We start from the raw sequence: 15,636 nt of genomic DNA, 5'->3' as shown, positions 1-15,636 counted from the left end.
CCAGCGATACCCATTGCTAAGTATATATTTACTGTTAAGATGGGTTTTAAATTCGTCCTGTTTCGCACGAATATGTTTTGCACCGTTCTGTCTAGAATTAAAGTACAATCAAAACGAAATATTCTTTTGGAGAACTGCATGCAAAGTTCACATTTTATTTTCATTTAAAAAATAGTTTATTATCCAACGCCCCGACAAAAAATAAAAAGGCAGGGTGATCTTATGTCAAAGGCATATCGAAGTCATCCCATAGGCCATTTGTTTGAGGTAAGCCAGTTGTTATTTACCGACATTAGTTTGCTGACTAAGTATGTGTACAAAAATTAATCAAGGTATTTTTTGTGATGGCATCTGACCGGCCGTATTTTACTGTAATACTGTTCAAAACGGCGAACACAAATCAATCAAACAAAACAGAATACGTGTACATGCGATTACTGAATATGGCAATAATGAAACCTCATAAATAGTTCTAAAGTGTACTTTTATATTTAATGTAAATTATATATAAAAGTTCCAAGTTTAGTGTTGTCAATATTTACAGGTATACGTGACAGTTTCCAAATATGTGGCATACGAAAACGTCATTTCTTAAGATGAATTTATAGAATTGTTGTGCAAAAAAGATTAAGCAAAGCAAAAACAGAAACTGTTCATGTAAATGTTTCATTTTGTTGAATAATTGAATACAACCTGATGTTAGGAACCATTATACAATCGACACAACATGTTGTAATAAATACGAACGGAAGAAAAAGCTCAGGCCGTTGATTGTCTGTCCTGTGAACACGACGCACTTTTCGAATTCCTGATTTGTTCTCTCCTCCTGGACCAGACTGTACTGGGACGAGATTATCATCCGGAAATGCACTCGCAGACTGTGCATGCATCAACACGAGTAGAGCATCAACACATTGCAGGACATGCCATTAAAAAGAAACCTACGTTTACCTTCTACCTTTACATCGAATTCAGGCAAACTAAGAATCGACCAGCTTTTTAACACCTAATATTAATCACAGATCGCAAGAATTTTATGAACACGGTCATCGATTTGCACTAACACGTAATTCAAGAATTATCACGTAATTGTAGATGTACCTACCATAAACTAGAGTACTAAATAAATAGAGTCAAACACTCAATTATCGACACGTACTAAGGTCTCGCATCATAACACCCCGTTTTATGAAGATCACGTCCAAATCTCTGTCCAATTAAACGCTCTTCAAAATGTAAGCCGCATTCATGATAAAAGTATTTTCAACCATATTTATACTAGGTTGAGAAAAACTGCAGAGGCGAATCCAGGATTTCTGGTTAGGGGGCGGGATATTGAAAGATTTGCTGGGGGTCCAGGGGAGCGCTAGGGCATCGGGTGGGTGCAGGGCGAAGCCCTGCTAGGGGGTCCAGGGTGGCGAAGCCCACAGTAAGCTCCACGATTTTAGTGATTTTGAAGGCTTTGACAACCACTTCTCGAGCATCTCACGCCTTATATACTTTCATCAAAGTACCTTCTTATAATGCCAAAAAAAGTGCATAGTTTATTGTTTAGGGGGTCCAGGGGGTCGAAGCCTCCCGGAAGCTTCACGATTTTAGTGATTTTGAAGGCTTTAACAACCTTTTCTCGAGCATGTCACGCCTTTATACTTTTATCAAAGAACCATCTTATAATGCCAACAAAATGCATAATTTATAGTTTAAGGGGTCCAGAGAGGGCGAAGCCCCCTGGAAGCTCCACGATTTTAGTGATTTTGACGGCTTTGACAACTACTTCTCGAGCATGTCACGCCTTATATACTTTCATCAAATTACCTTCTTATAATGCCAAAAAAGTGCATAGTTTATAGTTTTGGGGGTCCAGGGGGGGGGGGGGGCTAAGCCCCTGGAAGCTCCACGATTTTAGTGATTTTGAAGGCTTTGACAAGTTTTAATAGCTGATTTAGATCTAGTTAAGTGTGAAACATCCAATGAATTGACTTTACTTTGGCGATTTTAAGGGGCCTACGCCGCGTCCGCCCCCGCCCCCCTTGGAACCGCCTATGAACTGTGTTAACTATGTAGTCCAAACTATATTGTCAACGTTAGAGTTATGCACGTGCTTTTATTAATTTGGATGGCTCAATTATTTAAGAAAAAAATAAGTATTTACCAATAGTTTTTCTAGTATCCATTTGTATGCAATACGATACGATTATAACCATTCCCAATATCGTGGTTGCAGCATCAATCTAAAGAAAGCGATACTGCCGAGCGCTGAGTTACAGTTGTGTTTCAACGTAAATTACATTATTCTACATGCAATAACAATACGTAATAAATGGTGCTTATGAAGACTTGGATCTAATGACATACTGCTTCACAACACTAATGCAAAGTATTGAGATGTTTTGTGAAACAAAATCCACATTATAAGGATTGAAGCATTGAAATTTAATCATGCTCACTATCTTGACACACATTGAACTTAAACATCGATATAATAACTTAAGACGACATGATGCTTTCGCACAGTTATAACGATACAACCCAGACATGATCTTATAATAATTTAATGACATATAATAGGTATTTTAACAGATCTTTACACTCGAAAAAGTGCCGATTAAAGTCTAAGACACTGATAATAGATAGTTGTGTTTATGTAAATTGTTTTATGATTTCACGGAAAATAAAAGAAGTGGTTATATTAAGAAAGTCATCGGTGACTTCTTGTTTTTTATTTTATACAAATACCAAAAATAAATACTTATTATGACCTTCAATAAGTTGTTTATAATATTTTCATTCTAGGACATATATTTTACCAGAGACGTAGATGTTATCTACGTCTCTGATTTTACGTACGTTTACAAGCCCTCTAACACATATTAGAACACAGACAAAAGGCGTGTTTCCAACACTCAATAAATCATTATTGTTAACATTTGCATATAACCTATTATGCAGAAATAGATTAAAATTGATAACAAGTATTTTAATACCATACATTATGTCTGGTCTTCCATGTCATGTGATTGACAACAAGATCTAAGTAGAAGCTATAGATCAAACTCCAAAGCTATGGTTTTGTTTTCGAAAAGGTATAATACATAAAATTCCCATATTCGTTCTTTAGAGACCAGAGTTTTCTGTCAATCCTTATCACCCCTAAGCAGTCTGTGTCAGCCGGACCGATGAATAAGGCACACATTTATTTGTATAAATTACAAATCTTATTAAATCTTATTCGTCCGGTACGGTTCTGCAATTAAGGAGTGGACTGTCATCTAATTTCCATATTTTAGGGGAAAAGCGACAACTAAATTAATTAATGACATCAACTCTTACACAACTTTGTCTTTTTGTTGATTTAATTGATTCATGTTTCTCTGCTATTCAATCTCCGTGCAGTGCTGCCGTCCCATGCTGTGACATACACATGCGCTATAATAGCTAATGTATCGTAAGAGTCGTGCAAGAGAATGTTAAATACAAACTCCACGCAGCGGCAATCTCCCAACGGCTTATGGGGACAACCACTGCCATCACCAGATCTGGAAGGATTTTTTTGTATTATTATTATGTATTCTTTTTCTTATTTTGTATTCTTCTTGTTGCTTCTTCTTCTTCTTCTTCTTCTTCTTCTTCTTCTTCTTCTTATTATTATTATTATTATTATTATTATTATCATTGTTATTGTCATTATTATTATCGAAAAGTAGTGTAATTTTCTTGTGTATTTAAAAAAAAAATGTACAAGTTTAGGTTCATAATAAAATGTGTTACCTTAAAATGTTATTTTCTATTTGTTTTATTTACTCACATATGCAAAATGGTATTTTATGGGTAGAAAAAAACATAACTTTAAGAATTTCTTCTCCTTAGGTAACGAACCTCTTTCTCTTGTCGTTCAGTGAAGTTTTCAATCGGTGATTTGGCTATATTTGCATTGTTTCGAGCATATTTACAATCTCTTGCACGACGGTTACTGGCGAAAGTAAAAAAATAATGGACGTTTTAGGAGCAACGAATATTAGAATATTCAATTAAATAATTTAATGTTTTTGCTTTTCGAATACACAATAATAATTGTATGTAAAATCATTAAAAATGGGTTTTAGTTCAGTACACTATGAATACCTATTAGCTCCTAATGAAACATTTTATGACGATAGTGGTTCTCTAATATAAAATATATGTGTCAAATTAGCGTTATCACACTATAATTGTATTGGTAACAGTTTGCTGCTATGGTTGATCCCTAAGTGCTAACAGCGGTCTATCATCAAGTGCATAAAGCACGATTATTTTCGAGTTTAACATGCTTTTATACGAATATCTTTGATCATTATGAAACTTTGAAACCGTGCCGCAACATTTCTCTTAACAGCGATTATATTATTAAGATCTAACAACTATTAATGAATACCAAACTTACCCCTTGTATAAATAGCGTTCTGTTGAGTATCCCCAATATGTAATTTTGTTATGGTACCCCAGTATAATTAAGCATTTTTCTTTATTGTTGTGACATCACATGGCAGTGATATTAAGGTACAAGAATCATACAAAATTAGGCGATACATTACGACAGAATTTGTTAATGATTCTGTAAATTCATTTGGTTTCAAATTTGGTATAAAATAAGCTTATAAAAATCCCAATTTTGGTCTCAGTTAACTACTAGACACGAGGTCCTGCGATGTTGGAATCATGTTCGTATAAATCGTATTTTCCAAATTATCGTCGGACATGTCCGAGGAACGACGACGGCGTTTCGGAATGACCATATGAGTCGTGTTCTGAGAAAACTGGGCATAAAATGCATTTGCGTAAAGTGCCAGATTAGCCTCTGCAGTCCGCACAGGCTAATCAGGGACGACACTTTCCGCTTTTATGACATTTTTCGTTTAAATGAAGTCTCTTCTTAGCAAAAATCCAATTTAGGCGGAAAGTGTCGTCCCTGATTAGCCTGTGCGGACTGCACATGCTAATCTGGAATGAAACTTAACGCACATGCATTATGCCCAGTTTTATCAGAACACGACTCATATTTATGTAAATATATACATCTTTACTACACAATATATTGGTTACATTATTAATACAAAATAAAAAGAGCAAAACTACTCAGACATACAAACAGTAAAAGATTATACAGGAACAACAATTACTCGGTATCACAACATTTGTTCGAATCCACTTCTGTTATTTGATAAATTCATATATAGTAAGTTCCACGAATACGTCAACGAGGTTTGCTCCAGCCCCGGTTATAAGCACATGAGTGATTGTCCGAAGCTTTATACGAAGTTAAAGAGGAATCACATCTACTAGGACAATATGTTCTTTTTTTTAAATGTGTGTTGTACTAAGGGAAACATGCAATAACTACTCAATCATTTTGTATTTTGATATGCGAGAAAATAATTTATAGTCATGACAAGGAGTTTCTAATCACAGACAGAGACAATCATGCACTTCCTTTAGTGTAGGTAACTCTGCGTTATATTAGTGTACATGATTTTTTCATTTTGCGTGTCATTCTGGATTGTGCTTATAAAGTCTTCAACGTTAGAACCAAAAACATTTTGTAAGCTTTATTGAAATTGGATTGGTCAAATCAAAATAACAGACAATCTATAAAATAAGGTATGTACATACATAACGCATAACTCGATAATAAAATCGATGTTGTATAAAATATTATGACATGCTTTTGTTTACAATATAATATTTATTGAGTATAAATCCTATGACTATATTCTGTTGAATAAAGGATACATGTCCTCGATACCTTGTGCAGTGCCGCAAGTCCATATGCGGCTACAAGTGCTGCCCACACCCAAGGCGACACGGCAGCTCTAGCATATACTGCAATAGGTGCCTTAGCAAACCCCATGTATCTCTTCTCACGATCGGGTGCATCCTCAAGCGCCTCATGGGCACAGAGCGACGGAACAGTTATGGTCAGCAAGAGGATGTAGAACACACAGTAAAAGCCTTGAGTGTTCATCTTTGACACTGTAGAAATGTGCATATCATTTACTTTATTTATTCATTTACAAACAGAAGCAGTATACGAGAATTACTTTTGTCAGTGGTTTTACATCTTAATTTTAAAAGTAAATGAACTGATAGTGTGCAAGTATCAGTTTTACGGACCGATGTAATCTTTGATGGTGTCAAGACGAATGACTCCACAAACAATTCGAATATTTTTAAGATCCCTTCGTTAGTCTGATGCTATTTTTGAATAAACTCAAGTTGTATTATGTTGTTTGTACAACCATCAACATAATCGTACTTTTACATAAGCAATCAACAATGAAACAGAAAAACGCTATTTACGCTAAAGTATTTATGAAAGCAAACGTACGTCAATTATTAGTAACTGGATCTTCACAAAACTCACATTCCACTAAATTATTTTGTATCAGTTAGTGATTCAGTGCCTACTTCTAATGGGGACCCTATGGGAATTGGGATTCCTGAAATTTTACCTGCATAATAGTAAGGTTTGATGTGTTTGAAACTATCATAACTGCAGCCAACATGTTGTAATAACAAAGTGAAATTAAAAATTAAAATTAAAATTGAAAAGTGAACCGATTTTTATATACACTGGTTATTTGCAAGGTGTCTGTTGCAACATGCATGCAGACGGTGCTTTATCTATCGCTGAACATAATGTAAAACAATATAACGTGGGTTCCTCTATTTTACTTAAGGATTTGTCTACAGTTGTAAGTTTTTTATGTAATTCGAACACATGTTGATTGCCTTAAATTAAATCTTTTAGTTCGAAATAGGAAGCAGAAGATAATATCGTATCCTTTAATTAAAACAAACTAAATTAATCGAGATTGTTCGTCATGTTGTTAATAACATCAACACAGGTTTTATCCAGTTTGTATTGTTTTGGTAACAACACGCGACATATGCCGACTTCCTTCTGTTGACAGAAGAACAAATCCTTATTGTATCATTAAAAACAAAATACGAAAGAAAAAATTAACAAACTGCGTGATTTCAACTATTTTTTTCCTCGTTTCCATGTATTGTCACACTATATCGCATGTTTAATTTAAGTTAATGTTGTTTCGGACTTCAAACGAACTACTTAGCCAATAAACTAGAGGTAATACAAATGCGTATAGTTTGCCGACTGTTCACAACTTTGCAAAATCAGCATCTTAATACAACAGATCAGAACAGAACAGGTAAGAACAATAAAGAAACAATTATAGCCTCCATTATGTAGTTAGCGTAAATGTTTACTAATATGAGCATGGTAAAGACTAACAAGTTTAATAAGCATATGGCTGTTAAATTCAACTGAAAATTAAATCAATTTATTTTAAATTCAAGCTCTCGGATCGAACAACATAATCAACAAAAGATTCGTTATGCATTTAAGATATGTGTTGGACGTCATATTAACACAAGTATATAGAGGAAATAAACAATAATAATAGTAGTTATCAAACTAGTTATCATACTACTACTACTACTACTACTACTACTACTACTACTACTACTACTACTACTACTACTACTACTACTACGACTACTACTTCTACTACTACTACTACTACTACTACTATTACTACTACAACTGCAACAACTACTACTACTACTACTACTTCTACTACTACTACTACTACTACTACTACTACTACTACTACTACTACTACTTCTACTACTACTACACAGATTTTTGTAATATAGATCTATGCGCGTGGTATGATTATTTTAAAGGTCTTCTTTTGAAAGACAATTAACCAAGTCTAATTGATATAAAATAAGAGAGTAACGAAACTGTAGATGATTCAGATCACTTTTTTAACTCAGAAATCACGAACAAAGACATAATGCAAAGTATTTTAAAACTCAAAGATGGTAAATCGAAAGGGACCGATGGCCTTGGGGCTGAATTTTATAAAAGTACGATGCATATTTAATCATATTCTTAATACTGGTCATTTTTCAAATACTTGGCGGGGGTAGTATAATTGTGCCGGTTTATAAGTGAGGCGCTACAGCTGTTCTATACGTGGATTTTCAAAAAGCATTCGATAGTTTAATTCTTCATAATCTATTTACAACTATGTGTAAAAATGGTGTCAGAGGGAAGCTTTTACACGCATTAAAATCCATCTTTTATATATATTCGGATGTGTAATAACAATAACGTTACGCAAAACTTTAATTTTAACATCGGCACTAGGCAAAGGGACGTAACCAGCACAATAATATTTAATTTGTACATAAACGATTTGTCTACCTTTTTAAATCTAAAGATCATATTACGGTGATTTTATCACCGAAAAATATAGTATGACGTACCATGAGGATCTAAAGTCACGAATTATCTCTTAAGAAGATGTATATCTTCCTTTAGAACAATTAAATCTTCCTATGGAAGATATAAATCTTCCTAAGGAAGATATTAATCTTCTTTAGGAAGATTTAAATCTTCTTAAGGAAGAATCGTGACTTATGACCCTTTTAGCCGCGTCATCTTTATTCTTCCTGTGAATTTCGAATTCTTCCTTAAGAAGATTTAATTTTTTCTACAAATGTTATAGCCAATCAGGGTTCTGCTAAAAATAACAACCAATCAAAATACGCGTTACGTTTCAAGCGCGCTATTATATCTTTCTATGAATTTTGAAATTTTCATAAGGAAGAATTAATTGTTCCTGCGAATAATATAGCCAATCAGGGCTCTTCCAGAAATAACAGCCAATCAGAATCTTTTGATTCCACGCGCGTTATTTAAGCTTCCTATGAATTAAGAATTTTTCCTGAGAAATAAAAAATGTGTCTAAGGTAGATGTACTTTGCATGAAATGAAAATATGAAAGAAGTTCAGCGCTAAATTATTCAATTTTGTATTAAGTAAAATTATTATAGTATTCAAGTAATATTTTAATAATATTTATTGTATTCAATCATTCGTTCATTTACCGAATTTACTTTAAAATAGCAGCAGCACAAGTATTTGTATCCAATAACAGCATAGATTCTAGATCTATAAATAACTAGATTTATATAGTTAAAACTGTGATTAATTAATAAATGACGTCGTAATTTACAACATGAGCTAATTCATTTATGCATAGTTTTAAAACATTTTACATATAATAAATGTTTCAATACGCGTAGGAGCATTATCATCATTACATGCACTGATTATAGAGAACAGAACATATTATAACACTGTGGCGAGGTACGCTTCACGCTTCGATTTTCAATTTTGTATCGTTGCACTTTATTTGCAAATAAGAGCATATGTTATAATTTAGCAAATAAAATAAAGTATTATTATTTATATTACATTTTTTTTTCTTTCTCGAAACAAGCATTTATAATATTGAATGCGAATTACATTTAAAATACAACTACATATACAACACCTAAATAATTTATAATGACAGTAATGACAGTAAGTTTTTTGTTTTAAAAAGGAACTTTCTCCATTAAGGTTCATTATCCCATGGCGAGCCACTGTATTTACTCTCTAACTGGCGATAACATGACTGTATTGAATGTTCATAAGTAGCCTTTGAACATATTTTTAAGGCAAACTTGCACTGACCAAGGCAACTCGAAGTTCCGTTAAACGTAACGAAAATGAAAATACTGCTTTAGATAATAAAACACTTAGTCTAAAATATGTTGCTAACAATAATTGCAGACAACTAAAATGCTTTCATTTCGTTCTTTATTTTATACATATTTTAAAACATGATTGCTTTGTGAAGCTTTTACTTTAAATGAATGCAATTACTAATGTAAAAACATTACTATCATTTAATTGATGTATACATACGCTTCTTATTGAACGATTTCACTGAGGTAACAGCGGTCAATGTGGAAATGACGTTCAATCCACAGAACTCGCCATATTATTCAATCGTTTCGCGTTGCAACGCTTTATAATTTTCATGTTTTTAAAATCGTAAAAAGATGCATATAATGGATATTTAAGAGCATGGTTAATGTTCAGTATTATGTATCGCTAATTGCACTAGAACATGCCAATGCGACGTTGTTTTAGACTTATTCGGCGGAGAAAACGGTATTCCCTGACATGTGCGTGCTCAACAACAGTTGTTCTAGAAGTTTTCCGTGTATAACAGCCATGTGCGTGTTCAACAGCAATCATCAAAACCAATCGAAACTCAACTTTACATTGAAAATAACGCCATTAGCAATCGATGTATCCATTTTTTTTAAGTTACAAAGCGTCCACATGCACAATTGGTACTTAAACAGTGCTAATTATTGTGAAAACAGTGATATTATTGTTAGTGCGTGTACAACAGCAATTGACGGTTCAAGAAATCGCAAAATATTCCATGAGTAATCTCCACACTCCGACCAACCAGAGGGAAACGGTTGATACTCTATGAAACCGCTTCCGGCTGGCCCTATGATAGGCGTTATCCGATTAAAAAAAAGTAAGTAATAAGGAAGATGTACCTGTTTGAGCACTCAATTTTTCAATCTAAGCGAGGCATCGGCGGCCATGTTTTGTTTTCTCAATTCTGACCACGTGATTCCCCCCATTGATCATGTATCGTTTATTTTTCCAAAGGAAAAAGGTGTAACCAATGATTTTAAAATTCGTTTGCATTTGTTATCGGAAATCTTTTCCTACGTAATGAATTGCCGAAATTAAAGTAAAATAATACCCGAATGTCGCGACTAAAGTGTTCAATGTTTTATTCGAGTGTGTAAAAAATAATAAAATCTTGAAATTGATCAAAGTTGTTATGTAAAATACACTTACCTAACACTTTCGATTCGTATATATTGCTATAGTAATCAATTAGACTATACTACATTAGTCTGTTTAGACTAAACTTCGATTATTGACGATTTTTACAGTGTAAGAATCAGTTTCCAATATTATATCTCTACTATACAGCATGTATAAAACAAATAAAAACTTCAAAATATCTCTCGCTTTAACAAAGTTGACTCAATGAAACAAATAATATGATCTTAACATAATAGATCTATAACAGTGTTCTATAACGTATGTTCATCAGAGAGGCAGGCAAGATGTGCATCAGCAGATACAGATGAACACTCAAGTTGCAACAATATAACAAGATAGAGTCTCAGACTAAGTATGTATATGTGTATGTATATAACGATTCGTGGAACTAGTTTCATTTATATAAGCTAACAATTCAACTTTAAACTATAAAATGACAATGTCATATTCTTTAAATTGAAATTATTTACTAACAATGAAACGCACATACTGAACCAATAGAATAATATCATTGTTTAACAATAACCGTAATAACTTAGCTGATGGCTATCAATAATCAAAATCATTCAGATAAATGCTCATCTTTTTTGTATGTAGTAAATAGAGTTAACCAATAAAAACAAAATACAGGTCGCTGAGCGAGATGCAGATGTTGTACTATGCCAAACAGAATAGCTTGGCAGACAAACAAGAAAAGTTCTACGAAATAATCAAAGTACTGACTGATATCTCATAACACAAATAAAAAAATGAGCGAGTACAAATGAGGTTATTACCTAAACATTGTTTCAAAAATATTATATAGGCATTGAAATAATATATTTTGTTCACTTGTTGAATGGTTGTTCCAATGCTGGAAAACCCACATAAACAAACAAGGAACCAAACTATCAGTGTATGACTCAGAGATATACACGCACAAATATAATGAAAACATTTATATTTAAACTATTAATTTCCTAAGTAAAGTAATTTGCGACAATGGTATCTCTAACTCTTCTCCCATCCGATACAGCCTGAAACATATCTCCCTTGGCAACCTCTTCTAAAGGTTCCGGATCAACTGCTGGTTCCCCCCACATCAACCGAAGAACAGCACAGGCAATGATGATGCGGGTGACATTGGCAGGCTTCATTCTAATCTGTTATAAAAAGAAGTTGGAGGAATAACATTGACAAATAATGTTACATCAAAATTCATTGTTAAAAATGTTGTCAAATTTGTCCCCAATGTTTGATGCAGAGCAAATGGTAACAACTTCTTTTTGTCCCGAGTGTAACAATTAACTAATATCTTATGTATTTCTTACGAGCTTTAACAAATACACAAAAACATATCAAAACATGTTTAAATTGTTTAAGCTGGCATTCAGTAATGTATCAGTACTTCACAGTAATACGAGACAGTTGTGTATAATGCTGTTACATTGACTTATTCAAGATGTCAAAATGAGTTGCATTTATTCATATTTAGAATATTCAGCATATTTTTCCGTCTATAAGTAAGTTGAATTTGAGAACTGAAGTGTGTCTATGGCATGCAAAAATAATGTTAAGTTATTTATAACTTTTTTTCCAACTCTTAGACTTGATATGCCTAGAAAGATATGATTATGTCAATTTCTATTAACCATCTGTGTTGATTAAATACATTTTTTATATTCTTTAATAAATTTTATCATTAATAATATAAACAATTTCCTTACATACCTCACCATGAAGGACATGAAAGGTTCTCTTCCAAACCCCGAAGGCCCTTTCACTACTGTTTCTGGTGCCTATGCGAGCAGTATTGTACTATTCCTGAGCTTCTGACTCTGTGAAAATAGTTAAAATATGTTGATAGTTTTAATACTGAACTATTTTATTGGAAAAGTGTTAGTACTTAGAGAATCAAGTAAAATCTATTTCATAATTATATGTGTTGATTATATGCTTAGCAAACATGAAAATTGTTTTGTGTGTTTCGTTTTGTTTTGCAGTTTATGTAAAAAAAACATTTGTCATTTTAATATTTCCAATGAAAGAAACATTGCAATTTTCAACTAAAATATGTGTTTTGCTGGATACATTAGATATGTATCGCTACATGTACCAGAACATGCAAATGCGACGTTGTTTTAGACTTATTCGGTGGAGAAAAAGGTATTCCTTGACATTTTCGTGCTCAACAACAGTTGTTCTAGAAGTTGTCCGTGTATAACAGCCATGTGCGTGCTCAACAGCAATCGTTAAAACCAATCGAAACTCAACTTTACCTTGAAAATAACGCCATTAGCAATTGATGTATCCATTTTTTGTAAGTTACAATGCGTCCACATGCACAACTGGTACTTAAACAGTGCTAATTATTGTGAAAACAGTGATATTATTGTGAGTGCGTGTACAACAGCAATTGACGGTTCAAGAAATCGCAAAATATTCCATGAGTAATCTCCACACTCCGACCACCCAGAAGGAAACGGTTGATACTCTATGAAACCGCTTCCGGCTGGCCCTATGATAGGCGTTATCCGATTAAAAACAAGTAAGTAATAAGGAAGATGTACCTGTTTGAACACTCAATTTTTCAATCTAAGCGAGGCATCGGCGGCCATGTTTTCTCAATTCTGACCACGTGATTCCCCCCATTGATGATGTTATCAAAACTTTAAATATGTGTGCGTAGTGGTACATGAACAAAAGATAAACTCATTATATCCGCTTCAACACGCCTTCTTTCAAAACATCAATCAGCTAAATTAAAATGGATTGATATAATACACGTAAGTATAATTCTGATTAAATCTCGCTTCATTAATTGCGAATTTTGTGTTCTTTTGTGAATCTTTTACCTGTATAGAATATGTAGTTCATGTGTTGCACAAATACACACGAACTTTATAAATAAAATCAATTAGGAAATACGTCGCGTTAAATCCGTTTTACAAGAAATTTTGCCCAATTGTATATTGTTTCTCTGTTTAATAGATTTTAATTAGATCACGGCCTGTACCCAGATAATCCTTATGCAGTTCAAAAAACCTAAATACTTTTAACAGTAATTTTCGGGATTAGCATTACGTCTTCATGAGTGTTAACGTCAAACGTGTAACGGCTTTATTGCCTGAATGTATAAGTTTTAGATAGACGCTTTGATCTCATCTTCGCTCTTCCAGGCGTCTTTGTTCTGTTCGAGTCTCTCCAGCTGTCCCACGTCTTACTCATCTGCTTTGCATCTGCATCAATGTCTCGGCGCCCTGATTTTCAAGACCCTTTTTATTCCTCTTTTCTTTGGGGCTCCAGGGAGAGATTTTTTTGTGTATTGGCTATATGCCTGCGAAGGTTCTGACCTATCCATCGCCAACGTCCTTTTAAGTTAACTTCTTTAGAGGGCTGCTGTTTTCGTTTGCTATCTATTCTGGCCAGCGGATCTCAAAGATCTTTATAAAACTTGGTTGTTTTCCAAGTCCTGCTCCTTAGAGTAGCATTTTCCTCACGATCCTATTGATCTTAATGGTTATGCAAATCTCGCTGGATCTCCAGATATGCTTCAGCTGATGAAGGCTGCTCTCGCTTTACCGGTCCTGGTTCTGACCACTGCACCCGTTCGTTCGTGGTTGTCAAGATGGATGTCAAGATTGGTAAAGCTTTCCACCTCTTCCAGCATCTCTCCTTGGTCTGTGTCGTTTGTGTTGTTGATGCTCGTGGCCACATTTTTCTTCTCTCTGTTCGTTTACGTCTGACGCTAGGTCTAGCTGCGTTGCCCGCAACCATATGTGTCTTTTTCTACAAAGGTAGTTTGGTGTACGAGAGAATAGCCAGTGTCCATTGGATTCCGCTCGGCTTCTTGCCTTTTGAGGTCTTCAGAATCTAGTCTATGGCCAACAGGCACAGAAAAGGTGAGATTAAGCAGCCTCGCCTCAGACCGTTTCTTTCTTCGAAGGCGGCAGTGAGCTCGCTGCCAGGAACAATGCTGCAGGTAATCCCCTTCATAAGACTTCCTGATAATGATGTGTAGCTTTTCTTCCAGCATTCCGTAGTGTCTCAGTCATCTCCACAGGGACTGCCGTTTTCGCTGTCTATCGCCTTCATTAAGATAACTCAATGGACTGTTAAAGAATGACGTTCAATGTTGTGAGCTGATAATGCTGCCTTTTCTTCTGCCTTTGTTATCTTCTATCACACCTTTGTACTTGTCCCTCAGTAGGATCTTTGGCTTTGCAAACTTTTCTGCTATTCTATTGGTGGTTTTTAAGGATCCTTGGAAATTGGTGGTCTACCTATTCTGTTTCTTGTCCGGCGCTACATGATTTTAAAGACAATGACAGTTTAAACAAAATTGTGTAATAGGCCAATATGATATTTTTGTAGTTTCGAACCCAATATACGAATTTGACATAAAAAATATGATAAATTGGATAATAAATGAAGGAAAATGTAAATGCAAACCGGGGAAATATGTGCGTATTGTGTAACTGCAATGCGTGTCAACTGGCGAACGGTGTATACCAACATGGGTACTTAGTGCGTTCCAATTGTGGAACTTGAATGTGTGCAAACTGAGGAACGATTCATACCAACAGGCCTGGGTACTATGTGTGTGTGTACTTTTTATGAGTGCCAACAGGAGAGTTGTGTTTACCAAGAGAGTAACTTAAGCGCGCAACCACTGTGGAATGTTTGCTAACGGGGAACTTGCGTTTTCCAACAGGGGTAATTTTATTCAAACCAACTATGATGGTTGTTAACAGGACAATGGCGTACACGTTCATGAGTAAACCATCTTTGGTTTAGATGGGAAACTGGATTCGTATCCAAGCGGTTTGAAGTCATCACGCGCACTTTCTGCAAAGAGCTTTATTTAGGGTTGAGGTTTTGAT

Source organism: Dreissena polymorpha, chromosome 3, assembly GCF_020536995.1.
Source record: "Dreissena polymorpha isolate Duluth1 chromosome 3, UMN_Dpol_1.0, whole genome shotgun sequence".
Taxonomy (NCBI): Eukaryota; Metazoa; Mollusca; class Bivalvia; order Myida; family Dreissenidae; genus Dreissena; species Dreissena polymorpha.
Note: the sequence above shows the minus strand (reverse complement) of the source record.